The sequence below is a fragment of the Leuresthes tenuis genome, unplaced genomic scaffold (assembly GCF_036924035.1).
Source record: "Leuresthes tenuis unplaced genomic scaffold, fLeuTen1.0.hap1 SCAF_22, whole genome shotgun sequence".
Classification (NCBI taxonomy): domain Eukaryota; kingdom Metazoa; phylum Chordata; class Actinopteri; order Atheriniformes; family Atherinopsidae; genus Leuresthes; species Leuresthes tenuis.
This window is the reverse complement of record NW_027325376.1, coordinates 23,596,691-23,617,987: the sequence shown is the minus strand read 5'-3', so window position 1 is coordinate 23,617,987 and position 21,297 is coordinate 23,596,691.

Below are 21,297 nucleotides of genomic sequence, written 5' to 3'. Positions count from 1 at the left end.
CTCGGATTCAGGAGATGCAGTGTGGCTTTCGTCCTGGCCGTGGAACAGTGGACCAGCTCTATACCCTCGGCAGGATCCTGGAGGGTGCATGGGAGTTCGCCCAACCAGTCTACATGTGTTTTGTGGACTTGGAGAAAGCGTTCGACCGTGTCCCTCGTGGAGTCCTGTGGGGGGTGCTCCGGGAATGTGGAGTGCCGGACCCCTTGATAGGGGCCGTTCGGTCTCTGTATGACCGGTGCCAGAGTTTGGTACGCATTGCCGGCAGTAAGTCGGATACGTTTCCGGTGAGAGTTGGACTCCGTCAGGGCTGCCCTTTGTCACCGATTCTGTTCCTAACTTTTATGGACAGAATTTCTAGGGGGAGCCAGGGCGTTGAGGGTGTCCCATTTGGCGACCTCAGAATCGGGTCTCTGCTTTTTGCAGATGATGTGGTTCTGTTAGCGTCGTCAGGCCGTGACCTTCAGCTCTCACTGGAGTGATTCGCAGCCGAGTGTGAAGCGGCTGGGATGAGAATCAGCACCTCCAAATCCGAGACTATGGTTCTCAGCCGGAAAAGGGTGGAATGCTCTCTCCGGGTCGGGAATGAGATCCTTCCCCAAGAGGAGGAGTTCAAGTATCTCGGGGTCTTGTTCACGAGTGACGGACGAATGGAGCGGGAGATTGACGGGCGGATCGGTGCGGCGCCTGCAGTGTTGCAGGCTCTGCACCGACCCGTCGTTGTGAAGAGGGAGCTGAGCCAGAAGGCGAAGCTCTCTACTTACTGGTCAATCTACGTTCCCATCCTCACCTATGGTCACGAGTTGTGGGTAGTGACCGAAAGAACAAGATCGCGAATACAAGCGGCCGAAATGGGTTTCCTCCGCAGGGTGTCTGGGCTCTCCCTTAGAGATAGGGTGAGAAGCTCAGTCATCCGGGAGGGGCTCGGAGTAGAACCGCTGCTCCTCCACATTGAGAGGAGTCAGATGAGGTGGCTCGGGCATCTGGTTAGGATGCCCCCTGGGCGCCTCCCTGGGGAGGTGTTCCGGGCACGTCCCACTGGGAGGAGACCCCGGGGGAGACCCAGGACACGTTGGAGAGACTATGTCTCTCGGCTGGCCTGGGAACGCCTCGGGGTCCCCCCGGAAGAGCTGGAGGAAGTGGCCGGGGACAGAGACGTCTGGGTTTCTCTGCTCAAGCTGCTGCCCCCGCGACCCGACCCCCGGATAAGCGGCAGATGATGGATGGATGGATGGATATATCCTCCACCAACCAGACTTACAACCCCCGACTAGGGTAGCAGAATTTCTAAGCATCTGTACCCCAAAACTACTATCAAAAATATATAAATTATTGTCTAAGATAGATGACACAATGTCTCTTCCATCCTCAAAATGGGAGGCAGATATATCCATCAGTTCTGGTCATAGCTTCTAACCACAAATATGTTTGAACACCTTCATAAAGACTCGAAATCCTAATTTACAGCTCATACAATACAAAATCCTTCATAGAACACACTATACAGGACAAAGGATGTTCAGGATGGGTCTAACACACTCAAACATCTGCTCACATTGCACAGATAACACACCTGATGATTATGCACACGCTTTGTGGTTTTTCTGCGCCTGTCCAGAAGTTCTGGCTTGAAGTCTGTGAGGACCTATCAACATGGCTAAAGTGTAGCATCCCTGCATGCCCCACACTGTGCATACTGGGTGACTTAGACAACATCAACATGGAAATTAACTCAGCACACATGGTTGTCACAGTGTTATGTATCGCAAAGAAAACTATTCTCATGAACTGGAAAGCGAAGAACAATCTGTGTATTAACCAGTTTAGAAATTTTCTTTTAGATTATATTAGCATGGAAACAATGTCTGCCTCCTCAAAACATCAATTGGCTGAATTTCATTCTCTCTGGTCCCCTCTGATTAGTTTTATCACATAGTGGTGGTGGTGGGTTGCTGGGTGATGGTGGGTCTCAGGCCCGGGCTGCTGCGACTGGTGTGACCGGGTGGTTTGTTTGTTTGTTTTTTTATGTTGTTTGTTTGTTTTTTGTAGAGGTCCTCCTGGGTGGGGTTGGGTTGAGTGGGGTGGGGCGGGATGGGTACCTTCTGGGGGTACAGTAGCTCCCGGAATATGGTCGCTGCAGGCCCCGAGCCTGGTGGACATCAGGCCCTCCTGCCCATTGTTGGCTCCCAGGTAGCGGGGATGCCTATTGCAGCCAGTCCCTGGCTGCCCTCTCTGGGGGAGAGTAGCTCCCCCGGTATATATCCCCATACCCCTCTCCCTTCTGGCTCCTGTACACAGCACACACTCACACATGAAGGGTTTTGGGGGCGTGTGTGTTCGGTGGGGTGTAGTGGATGGGGCCACGTAGGTGGTCCCCTTTGGTTGCACTCTGCAGTTCCCTGCCCCTGTTTTAATTACACCTTAGACATTACTACTTATCAAACACACTCACACACACACATTAGGTCTTGGGGGGTGGTTACACTGAGTGGCATCTGGTGGGCGGGGCTCTTTGGGTATGTAGGCTGCCCAGAGTGCCGCGCTCCCAGTTCTACAAGTTTGGCTGCCCCTCAATTTTAATTGCTCACTATTAGAAAATATTGAAGAGCCAGAAGGGTGAGGGGAGGGGTCTTCTTCGCACACCCCTGCTTCCTGGTGTCTGCTCGGGGCAGGAGGGGCCAGGAGGATTAATTAATTGTTCTGCTGGTTCGCGGTCTGTGGTGGCTGGGGGGTTGCTGGCCTCCTGGTGTGCCCGCTGCACTACACCCCAGCAGAGTCGAGGGAGGTAGGATGTGTGGATGTGTGGATGTATGGGACGTGAAAGTGTGTGTGGTAATGATTGGGCCTGGATCTGGGACTTGCTGTCGCCTGGCCTGCCTGTGTTTCTCCCGATGGGGCATCAGCGTTGCCTCTCCCCACTGCTCGCGACTTCACCCACCTGTGGGCACGTCTTGACTCCCAGGGCACTTGGCCAGGGGCGCTGGGGCAGGCGCTGACCCACTTTGTGGCTGTCTGGGGCGCTTGGCCCTCCTGGGTATTGGGTGGGGCCTCTGCCGGGGGGTTTGGGGGCGCTCGGGCTCCTGGGGCCCAGGTCCAGTGCACGGCCCATGTCTGGGCGGCTGGGGCCTGGCGGGGTCGGTGGGCTGTTACCCCTGGTTCCCGGAGTGCCTCTGCCCTATGCTTATGGGGGCTCTTTCCGGGGGCTTCCTCTGCAGTCTTCTGGGTGGATGCGTGGTTGCCCCTGCAGTGGGCTGCCTGGGTTCTGTGCTCTGTGGTGGCTGCTGGTGGCCTGGGTCTTGTGGCCCTCTCTGCCTGCTTCTGATTGCTTGGGGGGGGGCTGTGGATTGTGGCCCTGTATGCTTATACACTCATAACTAAGCACGGTTATCATGTAGGTCCTGTGCCATGGGTGTTGCATGTTCTCACACACACACACACACATTCATTAGTCCAGTAGCATGGTCACTAAGCAGTTGATGTATTATCATGTCGTCTCAGGTCATCTATATCCACAGCTGTGTTGTATGCGATTGCCGCTTCTTGTGCTTGTTTTTGTTTGTTTGTGTGTTTGTTTTTTCTCTGCTTGTCTGCTTTCAGGTGCTCCTGGTGGCGCTAAGGCTGGATTCCCCTCATAGGCCATGGATTGTTGTCTGTTTTGTTTTTTACAGGTGTAGCAGCTGGTTGTCTGGTTTTTGTTTCTATTTTTGTTCTGTTTCCTCTTCTTTCCTCTTCTTCTTTCCTTGTCCCCCGGTCCGGTTCAGTTCAGTTCATGTCATATATTGTAAACAGAAATAAAAAAATGGGCATCAAGGGGAGCTTTACATTTATAAAACTTCCCTTGGCAAAACAAATCTGTTTGGCATCAAAGGTATTCAGACTACAATTCTTCTGACATAATGCTGAACAGGACAAGGGGGAAAAAAAGTAAAGAAGACAGTTCTGCCGAAAGCCAGGGATAGACCTGTTCTAAGTTCTATACTTTTTAAAAGGGGCGTGTTTATCAACTATGGAATTAGAAGATTTACAAAAATGGTCAAGTGCTAGATCTTCATCTGGGATTTTAACAGTGTCATATAACTATTCAACAGATCAGTAAAAAAAAAGCCTGCTCATGGAGATGTTTCAGGATCTGGATACCAAGCGTGGACCTAATGTTTTCATTTTTGCAATTCTGATACAGGCTATTGAGCAGTGATAACTAACACCAAGTTCAGATACTGCGGATTTTCTACCTTTGATTTGTTAAGATTGAGCCAATCAGGGACAACCTTGAAGGATCTCTTTGGTTTTGTAGGATCAGTAATTACCTGAGAAAGGTTGATATTGGTACACACCTTTTTTAAATGATCAGAGGCAGAGTTCAACTTGTTTAAATTAAAATTGCCACACAGAGATTGGGTTTAGTCCACATGCACACAGAATGACATCAACAAATATAAGAAATATTAAACATTTACACATAGATTTTTGAATATATGTAGAGGAATGATACTTTGAAATGTGCTCATTGCAGAGTTATGATCAGTTGAGTAATGAAGGTTGAACTATTATGGGAAAGAGTTTCTATTCCCAGCATCATGATGGACACTCCTGATATAGAAGGTTTCGCTAACGCATTGGAATTGTTTTACTATTTTCATATGCATGTGCAATGAAGAATTGCTTGCTGCTGATAAATGCAAAGAAGAACAGCTTACACATAGATACTCACATATAGGCTGCTGAATGCAATGAAGACCTGCTTATCAAGTAAAGTTCAATGTCAATGTGTAATATTCAATTAGGATTTGCAAAACAGTGAAGTTAAACAATGAATGGGTCCATAGTCGGTATGAGAAGACTACAGGAATATTTACCTGGGTGTACGTTCAAACAGAGATGAGAAAATTGCGATAAATAATTGTTTGTTTGTTTGTTAGTATGTATATGAATGTTATGTGTATAAACTGTGTTGAGTTATAGTTACTCAGTAGTGTCTCAGTGAAACAACCGACGGGGGAAGCCTTGCGGTGACAACAAAAGCAGTGTTTTACTGATCAGTCAAGTTGCTCCAGTGTACTCCATACAAACTGGTTGGCTGCTGAAGGGATAGAAAATGGGGAATACTTGTTTTAAAGCAAACAAGGAATTAGATGGGAAAAATACATGTTTTAACGGGACCCAGACAATATTAAATACTCAGACAGATGGGAGAAGAAGTGTAGTTTTGTAGGAAATCACAAAATTATTACATAGAATTAGTGAAATCAATTGAAGAATGCCTTTCTGAAGAGCTGTTTACCACAGATGAGCAGCTTTGCGACCAAGCACATTGTAGATCGCTTTACTGCCAAAATGATCTAATTTAATGGATTGGTTTAGACATGCATAACAGCATTTTAAGAACAAAGAGAGAAACAAAAAGGGACAACGCTTCATGGTGGAAGGTGATGTATAAATAACTGTGTATATGATGAAGGGGGTGGCAACACCCATTCCGAAATTTCGCCATTCCGACATCCTGCTATTCCGACATCCCACCATTCCGACATACCACCATTCCGACATACCACCATTCCGACATGCAAACGTCCCACCATTCCGACATCCCACCATTGCGACATCCCGCTATTCTGACGTTCAAATGTCCCACCATTCCGACAAGGCTTTCCGTATAAGGAAATGTGTGTTACTCAACAGGTGAGTCCCTTCTTTCTGTTCATGCAATTTATATGTTTAACACATGTTTATAGACAAGCGTTATTAAAAACACAAAGTCTCGGCAACTGGAGGAGGAGAAGCAGTCCGCGGTGGTTTTCAATCACACACTCCAATGCCACTTGTTTCAACTTCCGAAAATTTAATCCAGGAAAAAAAGGCTTACAAACATGGACCAAAACGGCTCCATAACACGCACAAGAATCCAAAAGAAACGAAAGTTAACTAAAAGAAAGCAAATAAACAGTATGAAGTGGTCAAAATTGGTTTTACGCATGCCTATGTGCGTCTGGCACATGCGTCTTCGGGCTCTCCCACGTTGGTTTGTGGATGAAAGCTATATGTTCAGCTGTAATGTCATGTAAAAACAATCTCTACATGACATTTACTCCCAGGTGTGACCAGTTAGGTCCTTAAGATATCAACAGGCTGTATAAAGCTACAACCGTTGCGGCTGTGTGTTTGTGCCAAATGCGCAAAGCCCATCCGCGCTTCCCAAAATTGGAGTGAGTACTCATAAATCACGTGAATAACATGAATAAACGTTTTTACTGAATTTTGTTGTGTTTTATACGTTCTATGCTGTCATTTCTCTCTTCTCCTATTGGCAAGGCAAGGCAGAGTGCTCGCAACTGTGTCCTGTGCAGTAGCCGTGATATCTGTAATTGCAATTATTACTTTTGCATATGATGACAGCGTGCAAAAGACGCATGGGCTCTGTGGAGAGCTCCGCTCCAGCTGGCTGCTGTGACAGCTCACTGACACTGTATTTCTGCTTAATCAGTTTCAGTCTCGCCAGAGTTACATTAATATCTGTATTTTTATATTTGAAATTCAGGGGATTTTGATAATAGATTATTAAAGTTTGTTTGCGAGGCTGTGGCCTCTGCATGTGCAAAGCTTGTGCGCCAAACTTTAGGGCGTATTTGCGCCGGCATATCATTAGTGCAAAATGTTTTGGGTAAAAAATAGGCTATTAAAAGGAACTGTCGGAATGGCGGTATGTTAAAAAAAACAAAAAACATACCGCCATTCCGACCATAGGAGGAAAAAAGTGTCGGAATGGTGGGACGTTTGATAAAAAATTAAGTGTCGCCATTCCGACAATTGGAGACCCATGTCGGAATGGCGAGATGTCGGAATGGCAGCATGTAACCATGAGGAAGGAGAGACCATTTGAGCAGCACAGCCATTTCGCAGCACAGGGACAGCAGTCCAAGTTACAGGATCTCCCACGTGGTATCACCTGTCACATTGTGTCAAGGCTTCAAAAGAAGAAAAAATCACCAAACTCAAGGACAAAAAGACAAAGACTCCGGTGAATGAAGACAGAGGACTGACAAACCAGAAATACAAAAGGATTCTCGATATCAAGATCCAGAAGAAGAGGCTAACAATGCCACGAACACTTACGATGCTGGGAATGATGCCAGCAATGAACAGAGAAGAAGATTCAGTGTCATCAATCTGCATTACTTGCCTCTAATGGGGGGGTGAATATAGAATCCTCAACGATTACAACGTCTCTGGGAACTGTGACAACAACAAGGTTTAAACCATTTTGATATATATTGTAACCTATTGTCTAAGGAATAGTGCCGAAAATGAGGTAAATCTAATCCACCACTGTCCTTGGTCTTCTGTAGGGTTTTTAAACTAATACGTGGTGGTTTGTTTTTCCACAGAAATTTGGAGATGCATGAATCTAGTGACTTAAACCAAGTAGCAAATGGTTTTATGGGGATCATTGAGAACAAATAGTTAACTTTTGGTAGTATCATCATTTTAATGGATGTAACTCTCCCCATAAGTGATATAGGTAAGGACTTCCAACGAGAGATCGTCCTCTACTGTCTTTAATAATTGCACATAATTTAGCTTTGTTAGCTCTGAGAGCCTGGAGGAAATGTTTATGCCTAAATATCTAATATTTCCTGACTGTAAAGTGATCGCAGGTATATTATGGACCCTACAGTTAATGGGCAGAACTGTGGTCATAGACCAGTTGATAGAGTAGTCAGAAAGTGCTGAGAATTTATTTATGAGTGTGATCGTGTGACTGAGAGACGTCTGTGAGTTCTGAAGGAAAAGTAATACATCATCAGCATAAAGACTTATTTTATGCTCAATATTTTGGGATTAATTACTCACAAACGGGTAAGAAAAGGTAGTATTGCCAGACCATACATGTTCAAAACAGGGAGCGGAGGTGGTTCAGCTGCAAGGTGTGAATGTCTGACTATAGTTTGTAAAAAGCGGGTAAGATAAGGTGCGAATGCCCGACAATGTATGATCAAAAGAGGGAGCGGAGGTTTTCGGCTGCAAGAAGGTCTGAATGTCCACCCAAAATTCCTGAAAAATGGGTAAAAAAAGGGTGCGAATGCCAAACCATACATCATCAAAAGCAGGAGTGGATGTGTTCGGCTACAAGAAGATTTGAATGTCCAGCAATAATTGCTTTAAAACATGAAAGAAAATTTTCGAATATCAAACCGCACATGATCATAAGCGGGAGAGGAGTTGTTCAGCTGCAAGAAGGTGTGAATGTCCACCCATAATTACTGAAAAATGGGTAAGAAAAGGTGAAAATGCCCAACCATACATCATCAAAAGCAGGAGTGGATGTGTTCGGCTACAAGAAGGTTTGAATGTCCGACCATAGTTTGTAAAAAGCGGGTAAGAAAAGGTTCGAATGCCCGAACATAGACCATCAAAAGAGGGAGCGGAGGTGTTCCGCTGTAAGAAGGTGTAAATGTCCGACCATAGTTGGTAAAAAGCGGGTAAGAAAAGGTTAAAATACCCGACTGTACACAATCAATAGCGGGAGCGGAGTTGTTTGGCTACAAGAAGGTGTGAAAGTCCGACCACGGTTTGTAAAAAGCGGGTAAGAAAAGGTTCGAATGCCCGAATATATACCATCAAAAGTGGAAGTGGATGGGTTCGGCTGCAAGAAGGTGTGAACGTCCGACCAAAGTTTGTAAAAAGCAGTTAAGAAAAGGTTCGAATATCCAACCAAACATAATCAAAAGCGGGAGCAGAGCTGTTCGACTGCAAGTAGGTGTGAATGTCAGATCATAATTTGCAAAAAGCTGATGAGAAAGGGTGAGAATGCCCGGCTATACACCATCAAATGCGGGAGCGGAAGTGTTCGGCTGTGAGTAGGTGTGAATGTCCGACCATAATTGCTGAAAAATGTGTTAGAAGAGACTAGAATGCCGGACAATACATCATCAAATGCGGGAGCGGAGTTGTTCGGCTGTGAGTAGGTGTGAATCTCCGAGCATAGTTTGTAAAAAGGGGGTAAGAATAGGTTAGAATGCCCGAACATACACTATCAAAACAGGGAGCGGAGGTGGCTCAGCTGCAAGGTGTGAATGTCTGACTATAGTTTGTAAATAAGGTGCGAATGCCCAACAATGTATAATCAAAAGAGGGAGCGGAGGTTTTCGGCTACAAGAAGGTTTGAATGTCCGACCATAGTTTGTAAAAAGCGGGTAAGAAAAGGTTCAAATGCCTGACTATACACCATCAAAAGCGGGAGCAGAGGTGTTCCGCTGTAAGACGGTGTGAATGTCCGACCATATTTGGTAAAAAGCGGGTAAGAAAAGGTTAAAATACCCGACTGTACACAATCAATAGCGGGAGAGGAGGTGTTCAGCTGCAAGAAGGTGTGAATGTCCACCCATAATTCCTGAAAAATGGGTAAGAAAAGGTGCGAATGCCCAACCATACATTACCAAAAGCAGGTGTGAATGTCAGATCATAATTTGAAAAAAGCTGATGAGAAAGGGTGAGAATGCCCGACTATACACCATCAAATGCGGGAGCGGAGTTGTTCGGCTGTGAGTAAGTGTGAATCTCCGACCATAATTGCTGAAAAATGTGTTAGAAAAGGTAAGAATGCCGGTCCATACATCATCAAAAGCGGGAGAGGTGGTGTTCGGCTGCAAGTAGGTGTGAATGTCCAGCCATAATTACTAACAAACGGGTAAGAAAAGGTAGTATTGCCAGACCATACATGATCAAAACAGGGAGCGGAGGTGGTTCAGCTGCAAGAAGGTGTGAATGTCCGACTAAAGTTCAAATATATTAACAAAAGCGGGAGGAGAGGTCTTCGGATGAGAGTGGTTGAGAATTTCCAACCATAATCTATAAAATGCGGTGAAAAAAAAGGTGTGATAAAACACTAAAAGGTGGAGCGGAAGTGTTCGGCTGCAAGAAGGTGTGAATGTCCGACTATATTTGGTGAAAAGCAGGTGAAGCAAGGTCTGAATGCCCAACCTTACATCATCAAAAGCGAGATCAGAGGTGTTTGGCTGCATGAAGGCCATAGTTTGCCAAAAGCGGGTAAGCTGCGAATGACCGACTAAATATCAACAAAAGGTCTTCGGATGCAAGTGGGTGTGAATATCCCACCATACAAGTATGGTGGAGAGGAAGCTGTGAACAGCCGACCATAGTTGGCAAAAAGTGGGTGAGAAAAGGTGCGAATGTCCAACCATACATGATCAAAACAGGGAGCGGAGGTGTTTGGCTGTGACAAGGTGTGAATGTCCACCCAAAATTAATGAAAAGCGGGCAACAAGTAGGTTTGAATGCCCAACCATACATCATCAAAAGCAGGAGTGGATGTGTTCGGCTACAAGGTTTGAATGTCCGAGCATAGTTTGTAAAAAGCGGGTAAGAAAAGGTTCAAATGCCTGACTATACACCATCAAAAGAGGGAGCGGAGGTGTTCCGCTGTAAGACGGTGTGAATGTCCGACCATAGTTGGTAAAAAGCGGGTAAGAAAAGGTTAAAATACCTGACTGTACACAATCAATAGCGGGAGCGGAGTTGTTCGGCTACAAGAAGGTGTGAAAGTTCAACCATGGTTTGTAAAAAGCTGCTAAGTAAAGGTTCGAATGCCCGAATATATACTGTAATGACTTGCGGGGAACTTCACAGACAAGACGTTGTCGAACTGCTCTTTTATTTTACAGAACTCAATCCCGTTTACAACTCAGTACTGTTGGACCATAACCCACATGCGATCATCAGCACTGCTTCTCAACCAAACTCAGGAGAGCGCCCAAACCTGCACCCAGACTGGCTCACGCCCACTCTGTCCCACCAACCACCAGCCCACACCTGAGTGACATGGCCTGTGGTCTAGTGATTGGCAGGAAGAGGGGGAAACAGCCAACTGTGTGCTCTTAACCTTATTCTGGGTCGTTACACTACCCCCCCAGTACAAAGTTCCTCGCCCACGAGGTACGCATAAGAACATGTAGGCATGGGAAATCACATTCAGTTCAATCTGCAGGCGGGGACAACAAAAGAATGCAACAGTAACATCAATATGCAAACAGTAAACAAAACAATTCTCCATATACTTTTTCTTTTTACATCAACAGGAAAAATGTCTTTGCCAGTCCATAACAAAATCTAATTTAACTCTCTGAACTAGGAAGGTCCGGGTAGACTACCAGCCCCTCCAGTGAGACCAGGGCGCATTCTTGCCCTTCAAGACTAAGGGGTCTCACCCCCAACTAAACTCCCTGCAAAGGGCCAACAAAGTCCCTAAACCGAATCGGAACTCTCCTCCGTCTCTGTGCCCTAGCCGGGTTGGGCGCTGGAGACGAGTAGGCTGGTGTCGCTGTTGCTGGTAGTGGGGATGGGGAAAGGGGGGATGGAGGGAAAGGTGAGGAAGCCTGCGGGGACCGAGCTGCTGATGTAGTCTGTGCCGGTGCGGGAGAGGCCCCTCTGTAAGGAGCCAGTCTGTCTCTGTGGAGAACCACCTTTCTCCCCTTGGATGGCAGCTGCACCCGGTATACGACTTTCGTCTCTCTAACACTCTACAAGGGCCTACCCACTGGCTGTCAAGTTTAGGGCACCGACCCTTCTTGCGCCGGGGACTGTAGACCCACACTAGCTCACCAGTCAGAAAATGCCTCCCCTGCGTTCTCACGTCATAATTACGTCTTTGTCTCACCCCAGCACTCAGCTGCTGCTTCCGAGCAAAACTATGCGCTGACTCAAGGCGATCCTGAAGTTTCCGTGCGTACTCAGGACCCGGGGGTGTGTCTTCCGAATCTGGCGGTCGACCAAATGCCACCATGGCTGGGGTACGCAGCTCTCTCCCCAACATGAGAAGAGCCGGTGTGCAAGCTGTGGTCTCCTGCACTGCAGACCGACACGCCATTAGCACAAGGGGCAAATGGTCATCCCAGTCCTTCTGGTGCTTCGACGTGAGGATAGCCAGCTGCTGACCCAAGGTGCGGTGGAATCTTTCTACCAACCCATCACTCTGGGGTCGCAAGGGGGTGGTGCGAGTCTTGTGTGCACCGAGGCGCTCACACATCAAAGCAAACAGCCGGGACTCAAAATTTCTGCCCTGATCGGAATGTATGATCTCCGGCACCCCAAAACGGCTGAACATGCCCTCCAGCAGCGCGTCCACCACTGTTCCTGTCTCTTGGTCGGGCAGCGGGTATGCCTCTGGCCACCGAGTAAAGTAGTCGATGGCTGAGAGAACATAGCGGTTACCTTTGGAAGAGCGTGGCAGAGGGCCCACAATGTCCACCGCCACTCTCTCCATCGGGCCACCCACTGCAAACTGCTGGAGGGGAGCGTGTTACCGGCCAGAGGGACCCTTGCGGGCCACACAGGGGTCGCACTGACGGCAGAAGTCCTCTACGTCCCTCCTACACCGCCCCCAGTAGAAGCACTGGCGAAGGCGGCGGAGGGTTTTTGTAACCCCAAAATGCCCAGATCCCGCCGCTCCATGCATGGCCTTAAGCACATCTACCCGCAGGTTTCTGGGGACCACAACTTGCCACCTATCCTCACCCGTTGCAGGCTCCTTCCAGGCTCGCTGCAGGACGCCCTGCTCCAGCTGCAGAGCATCAAACTTGGACCACAGTCCCTTGGTTGTGGCGGAGAATGCTGCCACTTCTTCCCACGTCGGCCGCTGCCGAGCCACAACCCACTGTAGAACAGGCTGCAGATCTACATCCTGCTCCTGTTGCTGCTTCCACTCTGCCATGTCTACAGCCTGCAGCGCCCGACACATCATCTCTCCCACGGACTCTGCGGTCCCGGTCGCCTCCTCCAGGAACTCCCTCTCCCTCGCCTCTCTCTTCTCACAAAAACGGCATCCGTCTGCTGCACATGGCCGGCGTGAGAGGGCATCTGCATTAGCGTGACGCACCCCAGCCCTATGCTCCACCCTGAAGTTAAAGGCCTGCAGCTCCTCTAGCCACCTGGCCACCTGCCCTTCCGGCTCTTTGAATGTCATGAGCCACTGCAGGGCCGAGTGGTCAGTCCTCACTAAGAACCCCAACCCACACAGGTAGTATCTGAAGTGCCTGATCGACAGTACCACTGCCAACAACTCCCTGCGGGTGACACAATAACGCTTCTCATGCTTGTTGAATGCTCGGCTGAAATAAGCGACCACACGCACACCTTCCGGCCCCACCTGTGACAACACTCCCCCAACACCCTCACTGCTTGCATCTGTGTCTAAGACAAAGGGTAAAACGGGGTCAGCCGGAGCCAGCACCGGGGCTTCACTCAGAGCCCGCTGGAGACTACTGAACGCCTCCTGACATGACTCCGTCCACACAAAGTCTTTGTCCTTCTGTAGAAGCTGGAACAGGGGCGCAGCGGTGCCGGCAAAACCCCGCACAAACCTCCGATAGTACGACGCCAAGCCTAAAAAACTCTTAAGCTGCTTCTGATTAGTGGGAGTGGGCCAATCAGTAACAGCCTGCACCTTCTCCTTCATGGTGCCGATGCCCTCCCCTCCCACCTTATGTCCCAGAAAATACACCTCCCGCTGCATGAAGTGACACTTGTCTGGGTGCAGCTTCAGGCCAGCTGCTCTAATTCTCGACAGTACCAGCCGCAAGGAATCCAGAGCAGCCTCGAAGGAATCGCCATGCACCAGGATGTCATCCAGGTAGACAACACACTGCCGACGAGGCACCCCAGCCAGCACCCTGTCCATCAGCCTGACAAAGGTGGCAGGGGCGTTACAAAGTCCAAAACAAAGGACCTTGAACTGCCATAAGCCCCGCCCAGTACAAAACGCCGTTTTAGGCCTGGCCTCAGGGGCAAGGGGCACCTGGTAATACCCACTTCGGAGGTCCAAGGACGAGAACCAGGAGGACCCTGAGACCAGATCAAGTGACTCATCAATGCGAGGCAGGGGGTACGAGTCCTTCTTTGTTACGCCATTCACTGGCCTGTAGTCCGAGCAGAGCCGCCATCCAGTCACCTTCTTCGGAACCATGACCACGGCTGCTGCCCATGGACTATCTGAGGGCTCAATGAGGTCTGCCTGCAGCATCGCGTCCACAGCTTCGTCACATGCCTGCTGACGAGCCAGCGGGAGGCGACGTGGGCGGCACTTGATAGGCTGTGCCTCACCCGTGTCGATCTCGTGCTGCACAAGATGAGTCCTTCCCACCTCCCCATCACTCATGGCAAAACAGTCTTGAAACTCCAGCAGCAGCTGCCACAATTGTTCCTGCTGTTGTGGATCCAGGCTACTACAGTTTTTGTTCCATATCTCTCTCACTGCAGCCATCCTTCCCTCTTTTCCCACCTGAGGCCATGAGGGCGGGGTCGGTGTGGAAGGATCCCCGTCTGGGATAGTGTGACCACTGTCACTGTGGAGAGGGGACACGGCAGAGGAAAGTACAGGGAGAGGGCTGACAACAACAGTCTCTGCTGCAATAGTTGCTATCCTGCCTGGGTGCCCATCCTGACTAAGCTTGGGGAACAAGGTGACATCTGGCCCTCCATAAAAGCTCACATTCCCTCTTAACAGGTCTAACTGACAGCCAGTAGCCCGTAGAAAATCTAGACCCAGAATACAGGGGTCCTGCACTGCAGCTATCCATGCCATGTGACGTAGTGATTTTCCCCCCACAGTCATAGACAACACAGCCCTACCAGTCATAGGAGCCAGCTCACCTGTGACCGTGCGCAGACGTACCAAAGTGGGCTCGAGCGAGGTGCCCTCTGGAACTACATCCGGTCTCACCACAGTCACTGTCGACCCCGTATCCACTAGTGCTGCACAGGGTACCCCTTCAATTGTAACAGGAACATAACAAGAGTCTCCAGTACTGACACGTCCCACCGCGACAATCACCCCCCCGTCTGAGTTGTCGTCTGCTTCTGGGAAATGTGGTGCCATGCTTCCTCAGCTGTGATGAAGGGCACCTCCAGATGGTGGCGAGAGGGAAGGTTGCAGTGGTACTGATGGGGCTGAAATCTGGGTCCGCATATCCCCAGCTATGCGGGCCCCGAGCCGTTTCCCGGCAGCCTGCCTGAGCTGGGGCACTCTCTGACCAAATGTCCTGGCTGACCACACCCCCAGCAGACCCTGGGTCCGGGGCGAAGTCGGCGTGTGGTCTGTAATGACACAGCTCTCAACAGTTCAGTCACTTCACTCACCCAGGCTGGCTTCTCCTCCACCAGGTGGCTCCTTTCTGCAGTTCTCACAGCAGGTTGGCTCTTATCTTGACAGGCCCCACCATTGCCAGCCATACCCCACACATTCTCTCTCTCCACCGCCATCTCCAAGGCCGACTGAAGGGTCTGCGGGTGGAGTAGTTGCACCTGCACACGCAGCTCTGCGGGTGCGAGGGCTCTGATGAACTGATCCCGTGCTAGCTCACTTTGTACACTCGGGGGCATGTGAGCATATGCCCGCCGTGTCAGGCTCTCTACGTCATTGGCTAAAACCCGTAGCGGCTCCTGAGGTTTTCTGACGCGGTTACTCAGTTCATTACGCAGGAGCTCTGGTTGTAAACACTGCCCAAAACGTCTCTGTAGAGCCCCCACCAAAGCCCCATAATCACGCCTGTCATTAGGGCTCAGCATCAGAAGGCCGGACAACACATCATCGGTGAGGCTCAGAGCCAGCTGCAGGGCTTTCTTTTCTGTAGACCACCCCTCAGCCTGGGCCAACAGCTCGAACTGAGCCAGGAAAGCCTCCCAGTCTGATCTACCGGCGTACCTGGGTGTCTTCATCGACGAGACAACCACTGGAGTCCGAGCGCAGTCCTGTCCGCTTACATCAGTAGCCTGCAGACCGCCTCCGGTGCGGGAAGAAGTGGCGCGGACCGCCGTTGTGGGGGTCAGCCCGGCCGCGTTAGCCATTTCCACCGCGGCCTCTCTTACCCGGTCTCTCACCTCCAGTGTAGCCCTCGTGAAGTCACTGACCACATCCGCCGACCATCTGTAGGTGCCGTCTTTCTCCTCGTCTCCATTCAACTCGTCTTTCACCCGCACTTTGCACTTCACATCCATGCTCCGCCGCCAGCTCCGGCTAACAGGCTAATCCGAGAGCAACGTACAGCCAGCCCGACAGAACGCCGTCTACTGTCCGGAATCACTTCTGACACCAGTGTAATGACTTGCGGGGAACTTCACAGACAAGACGTTGTCGAACTGCTCTTTTATTTTAGAGAACTCAATCCCGTTTACAACTCAGTACTGTTGGACCATAACCCACATGCGATCATCAGCACTGCTTCTCAACCAAACTCAGGAGAGCGCCCAAACCTGCACCCAGACTGGCTCACGCCCACTCTGTCCCACCAACCACCAGCCCACACCTGAGTGACATGGCCTGTGGTCTAGTGATTGGCAGGAAGAGGGGGAAACAGCCAACTGTGTGCTCTTAACCTTATTCTGGGTCGTTACAATACCATCAAAAGCGGAAGCGGAGGTGTTCGGCTGCAAGAAGGTGTGAACGTCCGACCAAAGTTTGCAAAAAGCAGTTAAGAAAAGGTTCGAATGCCCGAATATATACCATCAAAAGCGGGAGCAGAGCTGTTCGACTGCAAGTAGGTGTGAATGTCCAGCCATAATTACTCACAAACGGGTAAGAAAAGGTAGTATTGCCAGACCATACATGATCAAAACAGGTAGCTGAGGTGGTTCAGCTGCAAGGTGTGAATGTCTGACTATAGTTTGTAAAAAGCGGGTAAGACAAGGTGCGAATGCCCGACAATGTATGATCAAAAGAGGGAGTGGAGGTCTTCGGCTGCAAGGTCTGAATGTCCAACCATAATTTCTAAAAACCGGGTAAGAAAAGGCTCGAAAGCCCGACTATACACAATCAAAAGCGGGAGCGGGAGGTTTTCAGCTGCAAATCCTTCACTCAAACCAAGTGAAAACTGCTTTGTCCTTCATATTTATCAATGTCTAGATCGACTTCAACAAAGAACAACATTGTACTTTGTAGTAAAGAAAGAGCAAATCAAAAGTTTTAGGAATCCGAGAATAAGCTTATTTTCATGAGTTCTGCACGATTATTGATTTTACTATAAATGAACGCCTTCACTCAAACTATGTTAAAACTGCTTTGTCCTTCATATTTATCAATGTCTAGATTGACTTCAACAAAGAACAACACTGGATTTTGCAGTAGAAGAAAGAGCAACACTGAAGGATCAGTAATCCGAGAATAAGCTTATTTTCATACGTTCTGCATGATTTGGGATTTTATGTATAAAATGAATTCCTTCACTCAAACCAAGTGAAAACTGCTTTGTCCTTCATATTTATCAATGTCTAGATTTACTTCAACAAAGAACAACATTGTATTTTGCAGTAGTAGAAAGAGCAACACTGAAGGATCAGGAATCCGAGAATAAGCTTATTTTCATACGTTCTGCATGATTTGGGATTTTATGTATAAAATGAATTCCTTTACTCAAACTATGTTAAAACTGCTTTGTCCTTCATATTTATCAATGTCTAGATTTACTTCAACAAAGAACAACATTGTATTTTGCAGTAGAAGAAATAGCAACACTGAAGGATCATGAATCCGAAAACAAGCTTATTTTCATACGTTCTGCTTGATTTGGGATTTTGCTATAAAATTAATTCCTTCACTCAAACAAAGTGGAAACTGCTTTGTTCTTCATATTTATCAATGTCTATATAAATTTCAACAAAGAACAAGGCTGTATTTTTCATTATAGGAAAGAGCAACACTGGAGGATCAGGAATCCGAGAAAAAGCTTACTTTCATGAGTCCTGCACGATTTCGGATTTTCCTATAAAATGAATTGCTTTGCTCAAACCAAGTTAAAATTGCTTTGTCCTTCATAGTTATCCATGTCTAAAATGTATCAAGCATAAAGTTCCTCATATTACCCTGAATGAGAAAGAAGAGATTGAGCAATACGTTCCTTATGCGGAGTTATGCATGATTTCGGATTTTGCTATAAAATTCATTCCTTCACACCTTTTTTTTTCACCACATTTTATAGATTATGGTTGGAAATTCTCAACCACTCTAATCCGAAGACCTCTCCTCCCGCTTTTGTTAATATATTTTAACTTTAGTTGGACATTCACCCCTTTTTGCAGCTAAACCACCTCCGCTCCCTGTTTTGATCAGGTATGGTCTGGCAATACTACATTTTCTTACCCGTTTGTGAGTAATTATGGCTGGATATTCACACCTACTTGCAGCTGAACACAATCTCTCTCGCTTTTAATTATGTTTGGATATTCGAACCTTTTCTTTACTGCTTTTTGCCAACTTTGGTCGGACGTTCACACCTTCTTGCAGCCGAACACATCCGCTTCCGCTTTTGATGGTATATATTCGGGCATTCGAACCTTTTCTTACCAGCTTTTTACAAACCATGGTTGGACTTTCACACCTTCTTGTAGCCGAACAACTCCGCTCCCGCTATTGATTGTGTACAGTCGGGTATTTTAACCTTTTCTTACCCGCTTTGTACAAACTATAGTCAGACATTCACACCTTGGTGCTGAACCACCTCAGCTCCCTGTTTTGATCATGTATGGTCTGGCAATACTACCTTTTCTTACCCGTTTGTGAGTAATTATGGCTGGACATTCACACCTACTTGCAGTCGAACAGCTCTGCTCCCGATTTTGATTATGTTTGGTTGGATATTCGAACCTTTTCTTAACTGCTTTTTACAAACTTTGGTTGGACGTTCACACCTTCTTGCAGCCGAACACCTCCGCTTCCGCTTTTGATGGTATATATTCGGGCATTCGAACCTTTTCTTACCAGCTTTTTACAAACCATGGTTGGACTTTCACACCTTCTTGTAGCCGAACAACTCCGCTCCCCCTATTGATTGTGTACAGTCGGGTATTTTAACCTTTTCTTACCCGCTTTTTACCAACTATGGTCGGATATTCAAACTGTCTTACAGCGGAACACCTCCGCTCCCGCTTTTGATGGTGTATAGTCAGGCATTTGAACCTTTTCTTACCCGCTTTTTACAAACTATGGTCGGACATTCAAACCTTCTTGTAGCCAAAAACCTCCGCTCCCTCTTTTGATCATACATTGTCGGGCATTCGCACCTTTTCTTACCCGTTTTTTACAAACCATGGTCGGACTTTCACACATTCTTGTAGCCAAACACATCCGCTCCCGCTATTGATTGTGTACAGTCGGGTATTTTAACCTTTTCTTACCCGCTTTTTACAAACTATGCTCTGACATTCAAACCTTCTTCTAGCCGAACACATCCACTCCTTCTTTTGATGATGTATGCTTGGGCATTCAAACCTAATTTTTTGCCCGCTTTTCATTAATTTTGGGTGGACATTCACACCTTGTCACAGCCAAACACCTCCGCTCCCTGTTTTGATCATGTGTGGTTGGACATTCGCACCTTTTCTTTTTGCAAACTATGGTTGGCTGTTCACAGCTTCCTCTCCACCATACTTGTATGTTGGGATGTTCACACCCAGTTGCATCCGAAGACCTCCGCCCCCACTTTTGTTGATATTTAGTTGGTCATTCGCAGCTTACCCGCTTTTGGCAAACTATGGCCTTCTTGCAGCCAAACACCTCTGATCTCGCTTTTGATGATGTAAGGTTGGGCATTCAGACCTTGCTTCACCTGCTTTTCACCAAATATAGTCGGACATTCACACCTTTCTTGCAGCCGAACACTTCCGCTCCACCTTTTAGTGTTCTATCACACCTTTTTTTCACCGAATTTTATAGATTATGGTTGGAAATTCTCAACCACTCTCATCCGAAGACCTCTCCTCCCGCTTTTGTTAATATATTTGAACTTTAGTCGGACATTCACACCTTCTTGCAGCTGAACCACCTCCGCTCCCTGTTTTGATCATGTATGGTCTGGCAATACTACCTTTTCTTACCCGTTTGTGAGTAATTATGGCTGGACATTCACACTTACTTGCAGCCGAACACCACCTCTCTCGCTTTTGATGATGTATGGACCGGCATTCTTACCTTTTCTAACACATTTTTCAGAAATTACAGTCGGAGATTCACACCTACTCATAGCCGAACAACTCCGCTCCCGCATTTGATGGTGTGCAGTCGGACATTCTCACCCTTTCTCATCAGCTTTTTGCAAATTATGATCTGACATTCACACCTACTTGCAGTCGAAAAGCTATGCTCCCGCTTTTGATTATGTTTGGTTGGATATTCAAACCTTTTCTTAACTGCTTTTTACAAACTTTGGTTGGACGTTCACACCTTGTAGCCGAACACATCCACTCCTGCTTTTGATGATGTATGGTTGGGCATTCGCACCTTTTTTTTACCCATTTTTCAGGAATTATGGGTGGACATTCACACCTTCTTGCAGCTGAACACCTCTCCTTCTTATGATCATGTGCGGATGATATTCGAAAATTTTCTTTCATGTTTTAAAGCAATTATTGATGGACATTCAGACCTTCTTGCAGCTGAACCACTCTGCTCCCGCTTTTTGATTATGTTTGGTTGGATATTCGAAACTTTTCTTAACTGCTTTTTACAAACTTTGGTAGGACGTTCAAACTTTCAAGCAGCCGAACACCTCCGCTTCTGCTTTTGATGTTGTATATTCGGGCATACAAACCTTTTCTTACCCACTTTTTACAAACCATGGTCAGACTTTCACTCGTTGTTGCTGAACAACTCTGCTCCCTCTTTTGATTGTGTACAGTCGGGTATTTTCACCTTTTCTTACCTGCTTTTTACAAACTTTGGTCGGACATTCAAACCTTCTTGTAGCCGAACACATCCACTCCTGCTTTTGATGATGTATGGTTGGGCATTCGCACCTTTTCTTACCCATTTTTCAGTAATTATTGGTGGACATTCAGACCTTCTTGCAGCTGAACACCTCTGCTCCCTCTTTTGATCATACATTGTCGGGCATTCGCACCTTGTCTTACCCGCTTTTTACAAACTTTAGTCAGACATTCACACCTTGCAGCTGAACCACCTCCGCTCCCTGTTTTTATCATGTATGGTCTGGCAATACTACCTTTTCTTACCCATTTGTGAGTAATTATGGCTGGACATTCACACCTACTTGCAGCCGAACACCACCTCTCCCGCTTTTGATGATGTATTGTCCGGCATTCTAGTCTCTTCTAACACATTTTTCAGCAATTATGGTCGGACATTCACACCTACTCACAGCCGAACACTTCCTCTCCCGCATTTGATGGTGTATAGCCGGGCATTCTCACCCTTTCTCATCAGCTTTTTGCAAATTATGATCTCACATTCACACCTACTTGCAGTCGAACAGCTCTGCTCCCGCTTTTGATTATGTTTGGTTG